Source organism: Pinus tabuliformis, chromosome 5_2 (assembly GCF_031772625.1).
Source record: "Pinus tabuliformis cultivar Carrire ecotype Pingquan chromosome 5_2, CPIR1, whole genome shotgun sequence".
Lineage (NCBI taxonomy): Eukaryota > Viridiplantae > Streptophyta > Pinopsida > Pinales > Pinaceae > Pinus > Pinus tabuliformis.
This window is the reverse complement of record NC_142306.1, coordinates 795,460,051-795,481,350: the sequence shown is the minus strand read 5'-3', so window position 1 is coordinate 795,481,350 and position 21,300 is coordinate 795,460,051.

Here is a 21,300-nt window from a genome sequence, read left to right as displayed (position 1 = left end):
TAATGATCTCACCAAAAAAATTATCATAACAATATCAAAGAATTTCATGTCTGGCTCTAGACCACTTAAGCTAACTCTTGGGGCTATCCATAAAAGTAAGAAAATATAAACATAACATTAAAAATTAAATAAATAAAGGGATTTTTCGAAGGAGGCATAGGGAGGGCTTTGTGGTAGGAACTCTTGCCACTGTTTCCCTCTTTCCTCCTTGATCTGGTTGGACATCACTGCTGAAGCTCTAGTTCGTTGCCATCATCTTGTTGCCTGGCTTGGTCATCTTTCATTGCTAATGTCTGTTATTCTCTTGAAGGGAGTTGAGGGGATTGGGGTGTGTGGATCCTGGTTTCATGCCACCCTTTTTGTTGTTTCTTTTGATGGGATTGAGATACTAGGGTGCGAAGGCTTATTTTTCATCCTATCCCTGGTTCCGGGCCTCTTTATTATGTTACAGTGGAGTGACATTGATGCAGGATGTGGCAGTTTATAAGTCATCTTGGCCAGGTTTACATGGGTTGTAGTTGTTGTTGCTTAAGTGTTTCTTCATGGCATTCTACCTTTGGCCCTATGGGTTCACTTAACGAGGTGTCTATCTTCAGTCATTCCTTGCCTACAGATCTCTACGGTGTGGACGTTTTGTGACTCTCGTCGTTGCTTGGACAACTTCTCTTGGTCATTTCCTCTCTGGGTACAACCCTTACATGCCTCTCGACTTTTTTCAGAAGGTGTTTCATTCAGCATATGCTTTGGTTTCTTTTGATGGGGTTTCATGACTCTTTGTTTTTCTTCCCGGGTTTCTAGTGGCCATGCTTGGTCTTTTAGTTTTTCCTTAGTCCTTGTCCTAGAATTTGATTTCTCCAGGGTTCCTTGGGGGATTTATTTGGGCTATCTGGGTGGCATGTGCCCAGACTTTTAGATGTTTTATGGATCTCTAGTTTTTTAGGAATGTTCATATGGGTGCTTTAAGACCTTCTTTATTGGTAGACTTTTTTGTTGTTGTGTCTATAATGCCCTTGGACATCTGCAAAATGTAATTTATCCTTATTTTCGGGTTGAATAAAGTTACATTTTTTCCAAAAGGTCAATGAAAAAATAATCTTACCAATTTACTTTTAAAATCAATTAAAGAAAACTTAGTGGGAAATAATCCTACTAATTTACCTTTAAATTCAATTAAAAAAAGCTTTGTGTGGTTCATTGAAGAAAACTCTTATCTTATTAAATTGAGGATATCATCAACAAACCCCAAATGATAAAGCTTAAACTCTCATTAGTTTACTATTAAATCATAGTTCAATTGACTTAAATAATAATCTATAAAAAACATGGTGTCAAGAAGAACATAAGGGTGGGGTTGTATTTTAATATATACATGTGGTCATGACTTATCGATATTTAATGGAGGAAAACTCATACCCATTCATTTTTAGCCGTAGTCTAACTTATAGACGAAATGTCTTTTTTCACGATATTTTTTCTGATTAATTTTAACTAAAATCCTATATAGACTTTTAAAAACATGAGTTTAAGTTGTTTAATATTTAGAATTCGAGTGCTCCAGGGGGGTGCATTCAAAAATGTATTTTAAACATCAAAAAATCACCTAAGTTTGTATTGTCGAATTCCGGTGAAAAAAATTATTCCGTCTATGAATTAGACTATGCCTTTATGCTTAGATGAATTGAAAAAAAAATTCCAGTTTTTCAATGCTAAACCAAACCTAGCTAGCCTAAATGGCATGTTTGACATTCCTACAGCAAGTCAGAACAAGAACATAATGAAAGACTTAGGTCTTTACATGTGAATGCAAATCATAACCTCTTACAGTGATTGGGTTTAGACGGGGATAACTCACCCATGTATTCCTAGATCAATTGAGAAAAGCACCATTTGTTTTACGATTTAACCACAACCAACTAACCTGAATCATAATCTTAGACTCTCATTGGTTTATTGATGAATCACACCAACCAACTTAAATGTTAGGTTTGAATTTATTATAATTTACAATTTAAACAAATCCATTCAACCTAAATAATAATATTCAATTCTCATAAATTTATACTAGTAAAACCACATTAAAAATATTAATGTGGTTGATATAACGAATGCTTCATTTGTATCTACCATTGATAAATATATAACAAAAAAAACTATTGCAACAAAAATATTATTATTAACTTTGATTTTACTTAACCCTTAAGAATCCTAGGTCTTGATAAAAAACGAAAGTGTTGAAGAGTTTCTATCCTTTATAACCAAGATATAAGGCAGTTTTTCTAAAATTAGGTATGCTTTGAAAATCGCTGGGAAATTGGTGGGCATTCAGCATCAAATTTTTTAAATTTATTAAAAGGCAATGCAACCTAACAAACTCTCTAACACACTACAGGTGTTGATAAGTATTCAAACGAAACATATGTTGAGCATATTCCCTTGAGAACCAATCTAGGTCGTCAATTAAAAATACAAAATCAACATATCCTCGTCCACCTTAAGTTGAAATACTAGTGCAACTACATTAAAAATATTAATGTGGTTGATATAGCCAAAGGCTTCATTTGTATCTACCACTAATAAATATATAACCAAAAAAACTATTGCAACAAAAATATTATTATTAACTTTGATTTTACTTAACCCTTAAGAATCTCACGTCTAGATAAAAAACAAAGTGTTGAAGAGATTTTATCCTTTACAACCAAGATATAAGGCAGTTTTTCTAAAATTATGTATGCTTTGAAAATCCTTAGGAAATTGGTGGGCGTACATCAAATTTTTTAAATTTATTAAAGTCAATGCAACCTAACAAACTCTTTAACACACTACAGTCGTTGATAAGCATTCAATCAATCTAATCATATTCCCTTGAGAATCAATCTAGACCATCAATTTAAAAAATAAAATAAAAAATCAACGCATCCTCATCCACCTTAAGTTGAAATAAGAAGCCCTCCACTAATTAATTGAGTATTTTTGACATTTGGAGTTTTAAATCTATTTTTACATTTAAAATATATTTTTGAGCTGAGAGGCTCATTCTACAGCCAGTATGATGTGTAACATTATCAGTGCATCATCAAAATTGAAATTTTGTTCATGTTGGCCCAAAAAAAAATCAAAAAAATAACTATAAAAAACATTTAAATAATGTCGTCTCATACAAAAATTTGCGCGTGAAAAAATTGGATCCCTCTCATTTACACGTGAATAAATTGGATCCCTCTCTGTTCATGTTAGATATGTGTTTAAGATGGATCTATGCTGGTATGTAATAAAAAAGAATGATCTCACTCAAAAAAATTATATCACAATAATATCAGCAACTAAAAACTCTACGTCTAGGAAAGTTGATTGGGAGGGAGAACAGATTGGTTTCAAAGTTCAAATGTGTGTGAGGATTCAGGGAGATAGATAGAGATGCGGCTGCAGTATGCCAGCTTTGCTTCGTTAATGCCCATTAGACAATGTGGGTAGCTTCGTCACTGTAGAGATATTAATCTCATTGTCAGTTAGTTGTTGGTTAGGTGTCATCACATTTGATTCCTTGTCTGCTAGGTGTTATAGGCAGTTTAGTTTTACTTGAGTTCTACTCCATAGGTGTCAAATTTTACTTCAGTCATTTATTATTGATGTTTACAATGTAACCTATTTAGTCATTCAAAATATTGAGAAGAGAAATCTCTACTCCACTTTTCAGTGTCATTCTTTGTCATGGTATCAAAGCTTACACTGCGTAAGACTCTTTGAGAAAGCAGCAGAGTTAGAGTAAAGTTGCATAAGACTCGTTGAAAGCATCATTTTATATGTGTGTATTCACAAGAAAAGAGCGAAGATCAATAAAGCAGCTCTGAGATGCCTCCTAATGCAAAAAAGAAGGTTGTTGCGAAAACATTGAAAAGTTGTTGTGAAGTCAGTGAAAAGAATAGCGTTATTCTCCCAAATTTGGATACAGCTAACTTTTTAGAGATTAATGTTGTCCATGAGTCAAACCAGAGTGTTATTAACGCTCACTAACGCTGAGCAGTTAGACGAGAACTCGCGTAAGTCGAGGTTTCCTTGAACCCATTTGAAATTAACGCGGCATAGTGGTACCGGCAGAGCATTAGAGTGAAGCAACACGAGCCACCGAATTCTAGTATTCGTATAAATCCTGTAAGCTCCATCGTATTCGAAAACTTCATTGCATTTTTTTTTTAATTTATGTTTTCTAAAAATTTAAAGGTGCGAAGGTTTGTTAGGTTTAAAAGAAGTATTAAAAAAGAGCATTGGATTTGTAATTTATTTTTATTTGTTTTAAATAAAAACCTAAAAAGTAGAAGTATTTTTTTTTAAGTTTTTTTTTAATAAAAATTTGGAAAGTAAAATAGATTTTTTTAATAAAAATTTGGAAAGGAAAAACATTTTTTTTAATAAAAACTTGGAAAGGAAAAGGATTTTAAAGGAGATTTAAAAAAAATGCACATTTTTCATTCAAAGAAATGGCTTCCTCAAGCGCTTTAACATAGACCTCGACTCTTCTTGGCAAAAATTATGAGTTTTGGTTTTTTAGAATGAAGATGTTCCTGCAAGCCCAAAAGTGTTGGGATACACTTCAGACTGCATATGTAGAGCCGACTCAAGAAGCATGGGCGGCCATGACTAATAATCAAAGGAATGCAACGACTGAACTCAAAAAGAAAGAACACAGAGCCAAATGTTGGATTCAAAACTCAGTCGATGACTCTATTTTCGACAAGATAATTGGCGCATCCACAACACATGAAGCTTGGGAAATATTGAAAGTTGTGTATCAAGGTAATGATACAATGAAGACAGTGAAATTACAGACATTGAGATCATAGTTCGAAACCCTAAAAATGACTGACACAGAAATGTGGATCATTTCATGACTAGAGTCGTGGGAATAATCAATCAGATCAAGCTCATCGGTGAAACCATTTCAGATGAGAAAATTGTTTAGAAAGTCCTTCGAAGTCTGCCAAAAAAGTATGACATGATTGTAATAGTCATTCTAGAATCCAAAGATTTTACAACTTTCTCAATAGAACAGTTGACTGGATCGCTTCTAGCACATGAAACAAGACTCAACTTGACAGAAGATTCCATGGAACAAGCTTTCAAAGCACAACTTTCTTTTGGCAGAGGCAGAGGCAGAGGATATAGAGGCGGAAACAAGCGAGGCAGAGGCCGAAGCAGAGGCAGATCAGAACATCATCATGTAGCAGAGCAGTGGAGACCTCCACAAAACCAAACTCAAAGAAGCAGACCTTGGAGAAAATATAATGTCCAATGTTATTACTGCAAGAAATTTGGGCATTATGAACATGAATGCAAACAGAGACAGTCATATCAGCATAGAGGCAACGTCCATATCTTCAACATTGAAGGAGAATCCTCTGAAACAATGTTTCTTTCATGCAATCTTTCTGAAGACACTCACAACAAGGATATTTGGTTGCTGGACAATGGTTGCAACAATCATATGACAGGTAACAAAAATCTGCTTTCTTATCTTGATGCTTCCATAACATCAGAAATTACTCTTGGAGATCGTTCTTGCATTAAAGCTAAAGGAAAAGGTATTGTTCCTATTCTTACTAAACAAAATCAACAGAAATACATTCCTGATGTTTATTATGTTCCAAATCTGAAGCATAACCTCATTAGTGTAGGACAACTGATGGAACATGGTTATGATGTAATATTTCAAGGGAACACATGTTATATCTATAACAAACCTCCCAATAGAATACTGATAGCTAAGGTTGAAAAAACCAAGAATAAGATGTTTCCTTTGACTCTTAGAATTCGAAACATCTCACAGTCTTTTGTACACAATGTATCAAGAATAAATGAATCTCATCTATGGCATTCTAGATATAGCCACATACCATTCAAAAGTCTAAGTCAACTTCAGAAACAGTCAAACGTCATTGGTCTCCCTATTATGAATGAAAAAGACTGTAATTGTGAAATTTGTGTTTTGTCCAAGCATAAAAGAGACAACTTTCCCACATCTTCCTCTAAAGCAAAACAACCTTTAAAGCTTGTCCATACAGATATATGTGGCCCAATGCAGACATAGTCTATTGGTGGTAGTCTTTATTTTCTGACATTCATTGATGATTATAACAGGAAGACATGGGTGTATTTTCTCAAAAACAAATCAGATACATTCTCAAGGTTCAAAGAATTCAAAGAAGAAGCAGAAAAGCAGAGTGGAAATCCTTTGAAAGTACTTAGATCCAACAAAGGAGGAGAGTACAACTCCAATCACTTCAAAGTATTTTGTTAAACAAGGAATCATAATGCAGAACACAACAAGATATACTCCACAGCATAATGGAGTAGCAGAAAGGAAAAATTAGTCAATCATGAACATGGCCAGATGTATGCTTCATGAGAAGAAGTTGTCAAACAATTATTGGGCTGAAGCAGTTTCAACAATAGTGTATGTTCTCAACAAATCTCCAACAACCACTCTCCAAGATACAATACCTCAAGAAGCATGGGATGGTAAAAAGGTAAATGTATCTCACTTTAGAATTTTTGGATCAGTAGCTTTTTCACATGTTCCTGAGAAGCTAAGAAAGAAGCTTGATGATAGGAGTGAAATATGTATTTTTGTAGGCTATAGTGAGCAGTCAAAGGCCTACAGACTTTATAATCTAGTTACAAAGAAGTTTGTTTTAAGCAGAGATGTAAAAAAAATTGAAAATAAATCTTGGTCTGATCAAGTTGATGAAGCTTCAAGTTAGTCTTTTTATCCACCACAACCACCAAGATTGCAGGTTGAAGAAGAGCCATACCATTCTGAAAATGGTACATCTTCAAGTAGTGAATCCACCAGTGATTCAACATCTTCAGAAGACAATCAGAAAACAAGAAGCGTCAAAGAAATATATGAGCAAGAGCATGAGTTTGACCAACATAATATGTTTTCATTTCTTTCATCTCAACCAACTCATTTTGAAGAATCAGTTAAAGAAAATCATTAGGTAGATGCAATGAACCAAGAAATTGTTGCCATAGAGAAGAATCAGACTTGGGAATTAGTTGATCTCCCAAGAGACAAAACCAGAATTGGTGTAAAATGGGTATATAAGACCAAGCTGAATGAAAAAGGAGAAATTGAGAAACATAAGGCAAGGTTGGTTTCCAAAGGATTCTCACAACAGTTTGGTGTCGACTATGGTGAAACCTTTTCTCCAATAGCAAGGTTAGACATTGTCAAAACCATTTTTTCCACAGCAGCTCAGCACAAATGGAAAGTCTATCAGCTTGATGTAAAATCTTCTTTCCTAAATGGTATATTGCAGGAAGAAGTTTATGTAGAGCAGTCTCCTGGTTTTGAAGTTTCAGGACAGCAACATAAGGTATACATAGATTGAAGAAAGCCTTGTATGGTTTGAAACAAGCTCCAAGAACTTGGTACAGTCGCATTGACCCCTATCTCATCAAAAGTGGTTTTTGCATAAGCAATCATGAGCCAAATTTGTATACCAAAATGCATGAAGGTAAAATTATGATTGTATGCCTTTATGTATATGATCTTCTTTATACAGGAAATATGATGTTAGAAGATTTCAAAGCAGAAATGTAAAAAGAGTTTGATATGACAGATCTAGGAGTCATGAAATACTTCTTAGGCATTGAAATTCACCAATCTGCTAATGGAATTTTTGTCAGTCAACAAAAATATGCCACTAATATCATCAAAAAGTTTAGAATGACCAATTGCAAACCTGCAGATACACCAATTTCTCAAGGCACAAAACTGAGCAAAGAATATGCAGCACCACCAATTGATTCCATACTGTATAAAAGTCTAGTTGGTAGCTTGTTATATCTCACTTCAACTAGACCTGATATTATGTTTGCAACAAGTTTTGTCTCCAGGTTTATGCAGTCACCTAAGATTTCTCATTGGAAGGTTGCAAAAAGGATCTTAAGATATATTGCAAGGACAATAAATTATGGTTTGTTCTATACACATTCTGAAAATTGATCACTTTTAGGTTATATAAACAGTAATTATGTAGGGAGTTTAGATGATTGCAAAAGTACCTCAGGGTATGCTTTTCATCTTGGAACCAATTTGATTTCATGGGCATCCAAGAAATAGTGAATCGTTTCAATATCTTATGCACAGGTAGAATATGTAGTAGCAAATTCAGCAGCTTGTCAAGCTGTCTGGTTGAGAAGATTATTCAAAGATATTTCATATACTCAGAAGGAGCCAACTCCAATCTACTATGACAACAATTCATCAATTTCTTTATCAAAAAATCATGTTTTCCACAAAAAGAGCAAGCACGTTGACACTCGTTTTCATTTCATCCGTGAGTTTGTCAATGATGGGGAGATAGTATTTGCTTTCTGTGGTTCCAAAGATCAACGATCAGATATTTTCACAAAGCCATTGGGCAAGATTTTAATTGAATTTCCAAGAGAACAACTAGGCATTGTAAGTGTCACTACATGTAACAGTTGAGATTAGGAGGGGATGTTGAGATATCAATCTCACTGTCAGTTAGTTGTTGGTTAGGTGTCATCACATTTGATTCCTTGTTTGCCAGGGATCATAGGCAGTTTAGTTTTACTTAAGTTCTACTCCATAGGTGTCGAGTTTTACTTTAGTCATTTATTATTGATGTTTACAATGTAACCTATTTAGTCATTCAAAATATTGAGAAGAGGAATCTCTCCTCCACTTTTTAGTTTCATTCTTTATCAGTCACAACCTTTTTGGAAAAATATTTAATCCCATTATCTACCACTTGTGTGAAAAATCAGATAAAAGTTCCAAAATGACATATATGTCACTGCATCACGCTCAACCGATAGGGAAATTAAGGATGTTTTCTTAAAAAAAATGGAACCCCTCATACATACGTTTTGTATGCTTGAATGACCATTGTGGGAGATGGTGGCGCAAAAAAATTGTCGAATTTTACGGGTAAAATACCTCATGACAGGCATTTCTCCGTCAAGTTACAATCCTAGCTAAAATTCAGACGGTTTAAATCCAACAGAACTATAGCATTTAGGCTTATGTGATCCATATCAAGTTTATAGAGGAGAGTTTTCGGCGAAAATCACATCAAAATACATGTGTCGGCGCTTTTCGAACCAACAAGTGTGGTTCATTGTCAGGATGATGAACCACACTCGCTGGTTCGAAAAGCGTCGACATATATATTTTGATGTGATTTTCGCCGAAAATTCTCCTCCAACAAAATCACTATCTCAAATCAAATTCAACGAAAATTACAATCTCAAGTCAAATTCAAATTGTTTAAACCAAACCAATCACAAATTACTTTCTAAATCAAAATGTTTAAACCAACCAATCACAAATTAATCACAAATAACCAATCACAAATTAATCACAAATTACTATCTGACAAGAAATTTTTCAAACTGTTTAAATTAAATTATTTGTCAAATTCAAATTGTTTAAATCGAACCAACTGAAATGTTGGTTAGTACAAGAAATTGCTATCTAACATCAAAATCAAATTTAAATCAAACCAACTTAGATTACTATCTGATGTCAAATTCAAATGGTTTAAATTGAAACAACTTGAACAAGAAATTACTATCTAACAGAAATTAGATCTCTAACGTCAAATTCAAATTTAAATCGAACCCATTTAAATTATTATTTAATGTCAAATACAAATTTGATAGCGTAATCTAATTTTCCAATCTTTTTATCCTCTAATGGTCATATTCCTGATTAATTTTATTGATTTTTTTTTTTAATATTTATTTAAATAGGAAATTGGAGTTATATAGTTTTTATAAATTTAAATTATGAGTTGGAGGAGGGGACGAGGTATTGTATGATGTCAAAGGAAATTTGAGTAGTGAAGTATTTATGGGTTAGGACAAATGACAAATAAGTAAGGGAAGTATATGTGTTTTTTCAAGATATATAATTGGCCAAAGAAAACCAAGTAACTTCATTAACGATTTAGAAAGAGTCTTTAATTTTTATCTAGATCAAGTCACTAGGTTCATGTCTGTGTTTGAGTTTGATGAGTTTAAAATTCGACAAAGGTTTGACAATAAAAATTTTAAGAGTAAATTCGATGTAATTAGATTTAAATTAAAAAATTAAAAAAATAAAAATAAATAAATAAAAAAAAATATATATATATATATATATAAACTCAAACCTAGCCTTGCAACTGGAACTAGAACTGTACAATGTAGTGTATTGAATCTATTGTGGATCTTGAACCCTAGCCCCAAAGCATTTCACAATTGGAATCAAAGAGTTGAAACCCAACTTTGTCTTTAAACCTAGCTGCAAAGCACATCATTAATCGACGTCGGCCACGCTTGATAATCGACCATAATGCACGTCACAATGACACTAACAGCAGAGCAAATACAAACCCCCACTCTGCCTTTTACTATCCAATTTGACGGAAAGCTAGTTGGTAGTAACCACCACGGGAGATCTTGAAGCTCTGACAAGTAAGAGGATTCAAGAAGAAATATAAAATAATACTTACATTTAAAAAGAAAATAAAAATATTTACATTAACAAATTATAATGTTACACTTAAAAATAATAAAATAAGACTTACAAACAAAAAGAAACAAAAATTAATATCTGCCACAAATAAAATACTTCAATTTTCACCTTAATTTTACATCAAACTTTATATAGAGATAAAGTAATTGAAAGTTAAAAAAAAAACTTTTTAGTAAGAGGGAGATATGTAATTCCTTCACTACTTAAGAGGGAGTTTAGGGAGTTTAGATTGAGTGGTTAAGCCCAGTAAGTTGACATGTTGATGCTTGGTCTCATATCGGCCACAAATAAAATACTTCAATTTTCACCTTAATTTTGCATCAAACTTTATATAGAGATAAAGCAATTGAAAGTTTAAAAAAAATACTTTTTAGTAGGAGGGAGATATGTAATTCCTTCACTACTTAAGAGGGAGTTTAGGGAGTTTAGATTGAGTGGTTCAAGTCTAGTAAGTTGACATGTTGACACTTAGTCTCATGCTTTCATTCCAAGTAAAAACAAAAATATATATATATATATATATATATTAAAAAAATCTTATATTTTTACTTTTCATTCCAAGGAAATGTGGAAATAACTTAAATTATAATTTTCTTTATATTTTTACTTCAAAGGAAATGTATAAATAACTTAAATTAGAAAAAAATAATATATTATCACCTTCCATTCAAAAAGAGATGTGTAATTTATTTCATTCTTAACCTAGAGTCCATATATAATATTTAAAATATATTAACCACAAAAGAAAGTTTAATATGAATATAAAATAAATATTTCAATATGCATGTTGAGTGAAAGATTTGAATAGAGAGATATTATTCCATTAATAAGTTCTTTCTTATTCAAATTATGATAAATAATTGCAAGTCCTTCAATGTTTAATGTAAAATTGATATGGAATATTTAAAAAGTATTAATAATAATAGAGAGAGTAAGATATGTAACATTTAAAAAATACTAATAATACAAATAATTCTTTATACTATACAAAACAAGCAAATTGAAATTTATTATAATTAAAACACCAGATTTATCTTAATACTATATTTACCAAGAGAAAGAATCAAATCTCTTGAGGTGCAATTTTTTTCTCAAGTTTTACACTCAAAAAGTAATTTGCATTTTGAGAGATTTAATCCCTCTTTGCACTTGGTAGATTATAATCTTTACATTTCAATCCAAATGTTCAGAAAAAATAAAAATAAAAAATAATAAATAAAATATATATATATATAATAAAAATTAAAAAATTCGAAAAAATAAATAAAAAAATGAAAAATAAAAAATTTCAAAACAAATACATTTATAAAATCCAAAATATAATTTAAACAATAAAAATATATATATCCAATAATTTCAATAAAAAATAAAAAGTTAAAAAAGTCGGCAGAGAGTGTGTGGGTAATTTTTTTCCCGCAAAATCGAGAAGAACATAAATATTCTTAGAGTTTAGGCCTCACTTCTCACTAAAGCCTATGCCTTATATCAAGATTTGAGACAAATTGTGAATTTGAGAATTTAAGAGGTGATTGTTTTTGGTGATTCTTTGTACATAATTCACCATTTATATTTAGGATCTCTTTCCTTATATACAAAGTTAAGTTAAATTTTCAAGCAGATTTATCAATGGTATTATCTATCCTTGAGGAAAAAAAATGTTTCCATCTATCTAATCATATAGTTAATTTAAAGTCAAGGCTAAATCAAGGTGAACTTGAACTTTAGTGGCGGGGGCGAAAGGGACGCAACAATTTGAGAGCATGTCATCATAAGGAAATTCCACATCTAGAATCAAGTTGAGGGCATGATCATAGGAAGGACGTAGCAATTTCGGCATACATGCTGTTATCACTCCAAAATTTCTTCAAAGTTGTCAGAAAAAAGAAATAATAGAGGTAACCACAAACCACTTTTGGAGATCAGGACCTAGCCTTCCTGATGCTCAGAGAGGGCTCTCTCTTTATAATTTAACTTTGTTTTAGTTAATATGATTTTAGGCTAGTTGTTGTTTGCACTTGAGTTTTGGTTTGAATTTGGGTGGTGGGTCAGTTTACTTAGATGAATAGAGGCTTGCTTTTACCATTGGGCTATGGGGTCGAATGTCAGACAAACAAGACTGGATTCAGTTGTAAAAACAGTGTCTACAGGGAAAAATAGATGAGTTACTGTAGATCCCAAAGGTTGAATGGTGAAATGGTTTCAAATCAGATCCAGGGAGAAATTAAGGGTTCCCTAGGCCGGATTCTGGAAGGAATGAAAGAATTCAACCGGGATGGGAGAGCAATTAAGGGTTCTCAAATCCAGGTATCAGAGGAAAACATGTAAATGACTAACTGTGAAAAACAGAGTGTACTTAAACAAATTCTGAGTGATAACTCTAGTTCATTCATTCAAATTTAGAACACATTTAAGATTATGAAACACATAAGAAGGTAACAAGATCAAACAAAGAAGATACTTCACTGCAAATGGCTCATCTCAAGAATCCTGTAGCGAAATGCTTTTATTACTTGCTCCTGTGTGTTGACTTGAAAATGGTACAATCACCCTTAGGTTTAAGATCAAAATAACTCTACAAATGTAAAATAATCCATACAAAATACTTCAAATGAAGAATTATTCATACCAATTCTAAACTGAAATATCTTGAAAAAATATCAAGATTGGTTTTACAAATATCTCAAACTGTTTTACATTAATAGAACTTAAATAAAGGACACTCAAAACTAATGAATCTATTTGGCACAATATTTATGTATTTATGGTGACAAATAAGAGAAATTTGAATTTGATAGCAACTCTTAATTGATGATGAGGCTTCCAAGTCACTAACTACCTCCTTCCTCTTTGTGTCTACCCCAAAAATTCTGCAAAATTAGGGTCCAGTGATACCTTTGTAGATCTCAATCTAAGATAGATATGTAAAACATGAAAGAGGTTATTGTATATAAGTATGTTATGGAGATAAACCTCTTTAAATTTTCCAAAATTCACCTCCATAAGTTCACAATATTCTCTGCAAAAAGATGTCAAAAACAGGACTTTGCACAGTCCGAAAAATAGGTTGTGACAATATGCATTTATATCCCTTTTTGTAATACCTATGTAAAAAGTGAGATAGTTTTTGTAGATTGGCCTTTTAGGAACACAAACCTCCTTATGTTTCTCAAAATGCATCTTGGATTGGCCACAATTGTTTCTACAAAATTATGACTTAAACGGGAAATTTATGGAAAATGTACCATTCCTGTGCTGATTTCATCTTTTAACCTTAATTTTCTTTTAATTGTTTTTACCTTTACTTTGGATAAAATTCATTGTTTCTGGTGAAAGTGTTTCCATCTCTATTTAACCCTTACTGCCTCCATGTTTACTTTTATTGTTTACCTTGATTGCTATGTTTTTTCATCTATCTTCACTTTGACATGAATTTATTTTATCTGTATTCTTTGTAACTATCTTCCATGTTGTTTGTCTTCCCTCTGGCTGCTTTTATTCACTTCGATTTTTCAATCTGATACACTTTTACTAATACTTTTTCATCTGGCTGATTTATCTTTTTCCTTTTACTATGCTTTTTTGACTTTCACTGTAACCTTTTGACTTTTACTGTACATTTTCAAATGAGAGGATCATTCTTGTTTTTTCTCAAAATACCTGGAAATTGGTGACTTGGCTTGCAAATTGGTTTGAATGGTGATTGTAGAGGGTACAGTGGTTGCAGACGTCAAGTGGATGCTCAAATTGGGTGTCTGAAGCTTCTTCGGGTGGTAGACGGCAGTGAATTTTGGTCGCAGAGGCTCAGGGTGTCGCAAACGTATTGCTGAGGTTTTAAAGAAAAACGAGCGAAAAAGGATGAAATGGGGCTTCTCGACCTTTTAAAGGGCAACGGTTATATTTTGGCGGGGAAAGTATTTTATGAACAGTGGACGGTTTTCGTGTTGGGCGAGGAGGTAGTTTTGGAGGCCATCGCACTGCTTTTGGCAGGCGGGTGGTATTTCCCCGAGGGAACGCGATTTATGTCAGAGGCTGACACGTAGAAAAATCGAGCCCGAGAGAAAATATGAATCTCACGTGCTCTCAGGCTGATAAAGGTCGGAGAGGGAGTGAGCGCGATATGGATGTGCGTCGTCAGATCCGAGAGTGAGAGATCTAACGGTTTTCGTACAGTGAAGCTGCAGGGAGGGAAATCAAGGTAAAGATTTGTGGGGTTTTCTTTAACGACACCAAGGGTTGGTGGGTTAATAGGTTTATGTCGGGGAAATATGAAGTGGGGAGTTAATTTAAACAATGCAGGGGATGAAACTATAGTTTATAATTAAATCGGGGTTTGGATATTATATATGAAGGAGTTATTTAATACGGGAAAAAGGTATATCAAGGAGCTAATACATTAGGTTAGTACGTTAATATGAACTGAATGCACAGAATGTAAAATATAGTAAGCATAATGTAAAATATGATGTTTGGCTTGAATTTCTTCATTGTGGTGGCCCAATATCAACATTTAACACTTATACTTAGGATAAAAGCATTTTTTGTGGGTTTTTGAGTATTTTGAATGAGAGGGGAATTAGTTAAGGGGGTTTTACCTTTCCTAGGTAAAATGTGTTTTAAACTTAGGAAAAGGGGATTTTGTAGGGTAAAATGAGTGATGTAAAGGGAAAAAGGTGTTTTCATAAATGAGAAGGGTTTCAATAAGGTGGAATCCAATACTTGATGTCCATGAGTCATTAAGCCGAGGGTTCGGTCCCACCAAAAGTCAAAGAAATGCTCTGAGCCTTTATGACTGAAGGATTTTAGTACTGGAGCACATTGTGGGGAGGGAAATTAGTAATATGCCAAATGATGTTTATCCATGATTGTAAAAATTGCTTGTACCTACCCATCTGCTATTTTAACATTTTATTCGTTATTTACATGGGTGCATTAGAGCTTTCAAACCCTCATTCATTTTTCTTTGAAACAGGAAACTAACTAATTCAAACCTTATTTCATCTAAGAGCTCAGGTTAAACTGTTGAGCTCCCTATCATTCTCTATTTTAACTATTGATCTACCAAGATTAAACTGTTTGGCTAGATCTTTATTCTCTATCTATCAACATTAAATTTAAAGCATGAAAAGTCAAGATTAAGTTGTTTGACTTATCATGGATTATGGTATTTTAAACAAGCTACACATAATCATTATTTGCAGAAAAAGTAAAATAGTAGTGGCATTTGAATTTGCACACTTTCAAGATCTATTTTTATCTCTTTTTGTGGGGTTCATATTTTTCATTTTTTTTTTATCTTTGTCTTTTTTGTCCTTTAATTTTTCTTTTAGGACATACCCTCTTTACATTTTTTAATTTGGGAATACATTTGCAGAAAGCAAAGATATGTACAATATTACAATACTAACCATATTCAATTCAAAATTATGAATCCTATTATTATAGGACCCTAACACATGCCATGTTTATTTACAAGCATTTCAGAGATAGGAATTTCCACTATTTTTTAGTAGTTTGAGCAAGACGAGAATCGCATATTTCATATCATAGCTGGATTCTATTAAAAGGTATATCTGACAAGTATTTGCACATGTATATATTTCAATTCTCAGAAAATCTAATACTTCCATCCTTGTCACTAGTTTCTTGATCATTTAATGAAAGTGTTTGGAACATTTCCTGCACCACATTTGCATGTTTGAATGGATCATCAGTCCCACTTAGCTAATTAGGTAGCTTTCTACTACTTCTAAGTCTAATCAAGGATCACATCCAATAAATAACACATGTTAAGTCAGTCTGGGCATGTAAGCATGAGAGTTGTTCCATTCACGATTTTTGCAGTTGAAAACAAAATCAACACTTAACCCAAAAATAAATAAATGTCATGTTCAACTTTGACGTGAAAGCCTAACATTTTATTTATATGCCATGTTCAACTTTGACATGAAAGCCAAACATTCTATCTCCCCATCGCTGCCTTTTGCATTTTTTTGTAAATGATGTGAATCCTGGTAAGCACCGTGACCTTCTGAGAGTATGGTGATAACATCTGATGAAAAATAAGGGCAAAGTAAATTGTTTTACTTCACTCTTGTATGTTACATTTCTAAAATATGAATATTTTGATTTTATTTCTGTACATCATTTCCAAAATATGTTTAAATTACACCATTTATATATTTGCTAAGATTAGTTATAAAATTCTTCAATAATTTTATAGAAATGTATTTCGGAATAATCACATCATGACTTTTTAGTCAACGTTTCGAACCAAGTATTTTGGTTCATCCTCATGAAAAACAATCAGTCATTAAGTATATATAGCAGAAATGCCTCAGGTCCAAAAAATAGTCGTTGGAAATTTATTAATAAATTAATCAATTTCAGTTTTAAGATGAACATTAATGTATAATTAGATTAAAATACAATTCAAATTAGTTAGAAAATTATATAAATAATAATACTATTTTTAAAGAATAAGGAAAAAGAAAAAAGTATCAAATTAATAAATATATTATATAAGGGTAAATGAAAAGAAAATAGGTCAAAATATTATTAAAATTAGTTAGGAAATTATATAAATAATAATACTACTTTTAAAGAGCAATGAAAACTAATTTAAAAAAATATATATAAAATTAATAATTAAATAATAAATTACTAATAAATATATTACATAAATAAAAATGAAATTGAATAAGAATGAAAATAAATGAAAAAAATAAATAAACAAATCTTATAAACTTATAACTCCATTCAAAATAAATAAATAAAAATTGTATTATTAAGGTATAAGTTATAATAGATAAAATAAATTGAATTAAGAGAAGGAACCCAGAAGAAATACAAAAATAGAAAAGAGGAAAAGAATGGAAGGATCAATCGAAAACAAAATCAAAAAAATAATCTGAGAACAAAAACAAAAAGGAAAAAAAACAATATTAAAAACCAAGAGGTCAAGATGAAAAAGCAAAAACCCAACTCCTACTTAATTTCCAACCATCATCCCTATAGATGATGGTTGGTAATAACCTATTTTTCAATCATCTACATAAAAAATTCCTAGACTCTCTAATAGTTTGATGGAGCTAAGTGGAATACTTATCAAAATTGTTGATGAAACTCTTGGGATTGCCCCTCCGAGTGAAACAAAAATGTTTTAGATGTAATCATTTGAAAATTCTTCTCATGGATTTTAAGAAATCATAAAACCAATTTTGGGTAAGTCAAAATTTAAGGTGAGCATGATGATGTTGAATATGGTTATGGCTGAGTTAAATATTAAAGGTGAGGATGATTTTGATGATGCATGTGGAATAGAAGATATGTGAATATTGTTATGAGCGAAGAATAGTTAAATTATATTTGAAAGAATTATTCCTGAATTTTGGTGGATAGTTATTTTTTAATGTAATTTTTACAATGTTTATGTTTTTTAGGTATAAAATTGAAGAATGAAGTCCCACTAGCAAGGAGCATAGAGATGAAGATGAAGGAATCACTTCAAAAGACCAATGAAAAAAAGGGAATTAAATCACAAATACATGTTAAAGGGGGAGTACGAACAATAACTCACAATCATGGAAATATTGTGTAAAAAGTTATAGAAATAGTTATGAAGTTGGTCGGAACTAAATGTTTAATTATAATATAGTTGTTATAGTTATCTAGACCAATTTTATTATAATTTGATACCCATAAATGATTTGATTATAGAATTCTCTTGAATTCCCTTCTTTGATTGTAGAATTTGCCCTTTGTAAAATTTTGAAACAATGTTTTGATATCACTTGCTTTGCTTTATATGAATTTGCATAATATAGTGTATATGTATGATAATGCGTACTAACCCTCATTAAAGTTATTGATCCTCCCTAAAACATTTGTAATAAAAACATGGAGAATCACTTAACCTTTTTAGAATCGAAAGATAAAAGTAAGCTAATCTAATGATTCTTTATTTTCAAATCAAAATAATGATGTGACAACATGTTATCATGTTTCAAGAAGCCATGAACCATAACAGTTTTATGAGTTATTTTTGTACTGGCTTTCAAAGTTATCATTGTAGCTTTCATAAAATGAGGAAATTCAAAAGGAAGGAAAACATGAATACACATTCTTATATCTCTCGACTTTAGATTTGCAAATTGTTAGTTTCATTAAACTTGGAATCTGCAGCCTTTTCCAAATGTCAAAATGCCAATTTAGTTGGCATCAAAACCATGTGCAAAGGTAATTTTTAATAGGATTCTAAGCTTCATTTTTCTTTACTTTTTTTAAAGAAAACAGTGAAACATAGCTGAGGATTGTGCTTATTGCTAGTACATCCATAGTAGTTTTAAAATTTGATTTATAGTAAGCCTATTGTCTAGAATTACAGTCTAGATTTGCAAAAATTCAAAAAGAAAAAACTCCAAAGTCCATGCAACTATATGCCCACCAGTGACTGTTTAAAATAACAACAGTGAAACATCGCATTTAACATACTATTAAGAAATTTGGAAAATGTGCCTAAGTACTGGAGCCTGATCGGGAGAGGCAATTTTTGAGATCCTCTGGTTTCGTTGTGGGCTTCTACGGGCTCTACCCTTGCAGTTTGGCTTCCCACTGTGCTCCCCAAGACGCTCGCTGAGCGGGCCTGTCATGGAGCAAACGGTCTTTCAAGGGGGTCCTTCCTTCAAACAGCAGGTGATGGGCTCCTCTCACGCACCTAACACCTCCTTCTTCACTCATCTTACCTCTTCATTAGTCGTTCCTCATTCGAATCAGGAACTCCGACCATGCTCCCCTCACCAGGAAAACGAAAAAGCTATCATAGCCCCTCAACAAGAAGGATCTGACACTAGAGGCAGAGAGAAGTCAGGGGTTACAACTTGCGCTTCAACCCTGACAACCCTAAATTGGGTGCTATAGATATGGCTCGGGATAAGTTCCAATCAGCAAAGGCCTTCCATCCAAAGGCAGCAAAAATTCCAGAAATAATCATACAAGAACCTGACATAGAAGCTTATAGAGATTACATGAAGGAACATGCGGTTATATGTAAGTTTATGGGAATCTGGCCCTTTGAAAGAGCTCTGAAAGGATTGATACAGGCCAGATGGAACCCTAAAGGAACAATATAATTGCAGCTTGGATCGAAGGGCTTCTTTACAGTTATTTTCGCTCTTATGGAGGACAAGGATCGCATCTTCGAAGGACGACCTTATTTTTTCAACTCCGCTGATCTATACATGAGATTCTGGAAGGAGAACTTCATGCCAGAACAAGAAGACTTCACTAGGGTCCCAGTATGGATCCGGTGTTAGGGTCCCACCCTAACCCCCTTATTTATGTAGTAGGATCGAGTCCTAGTTATAGTTAAGTAAAGAGTCAATAAAGCCCATATTAATAATTGTAAGCGGTTAACCCGCACTTAATGACGGGACCACAGTTAATTGCAAATGGGCCATGGTATTAGATAGATGGTATTAATAAGAACCATGGTATTGATCCATGGTATTGCATGTATGAGTCATATATAAAGGATAGAGACTCCCTGCGAGGAGCATCGTGTCTTATTTTGTAATCGAGCTCTGCTCTATTGGAGGTTGCCCCCTCGAAGAGGCAAGTGAACATTGCTTTCTGAATAATAAAATACTTGCTGTTGTTTCTCACTATTCTATGTTCTAGGTATATTTCTTCGCATATTCTGTATTTTGGTATCGTCTTGCAGGTTAAGAGCATAACAAGTGGCATCAGAGCTCTTTCCAGGGCCGGTGGGATCTCCATTTCTTAGCAAAAAAAAAAACTGGCTAGAGACGTGTTATGGCGTCTTTAAACCACGAGATTTGTCATTGAGCGCATAAACCTGCGGATTTGGGGAGGCATGCACACAGGAAATACAAGAGGTGGTCACGCTTTTTGGACTCCCTTGTAACCCCTGTGGGTACCCCTTCGAGTAGTAGCACATTAGACAAAACCACGCACGGACTATCTTCCAAGTACCCTCTGGGTATATCGGAATCCCCCTAGCTCCTTTGAAACCTCGCCATAGATAAACTGTCGGCCGTCTTGATGCTACAGTACACCAAGAACAGTACTTGAAGAGATTACTCGCCTGTACGATAGGGTAGTCGGGTTGTACGGCTAAGGGTACGATTGATCCTCCTCAGTTAGAGCCCTGAAACATTAGGCCAAGTACTACTGTCAGACCCTTATGTATATTGCAATCTGTAGCACCTGACACTCCTCGAGACCATAGTTCCCTTTTCTATCTCAGGATCACGCATAATCTCTGCCAGATCAGATCTCACAAGTGGGGTTGCAGCAGCAGCAGACATCAGTCCCGCAGTTCCAAGTTAACAGAACAGGCATTCCGATCTATTAGATCCATCAGATCCGCAGCAGCAATCTGTTCCGCTGCTCAGAGCTATCCGATCAGCCATTCAGATCTCTCAGATCCACTAGATCTGAGTAGTTGTGTGGGGTTCCTATACCGGGGTGTGATTTTTGCAGGACTTTTGGCAGCATTGACATTTTGGGGATTCGGCTATTGCAGTATTCCTAAGCAAGGAGTAAAACTCCGTTAGGAGTTTTCAAAAAAAATAAAAAAATCTGAGACCCCCAGGGCGCTTATTGGTGATCTAGCCCATAAGAATCAGGACGACGAGCTGAACAAGGTGGTACCATTCAATTGTTAGTGAAAAAAAATTGGGTGGTCCCAAATTTCAAGTACATCGGATCGGTGCATGGTAGAAACTAGAGCT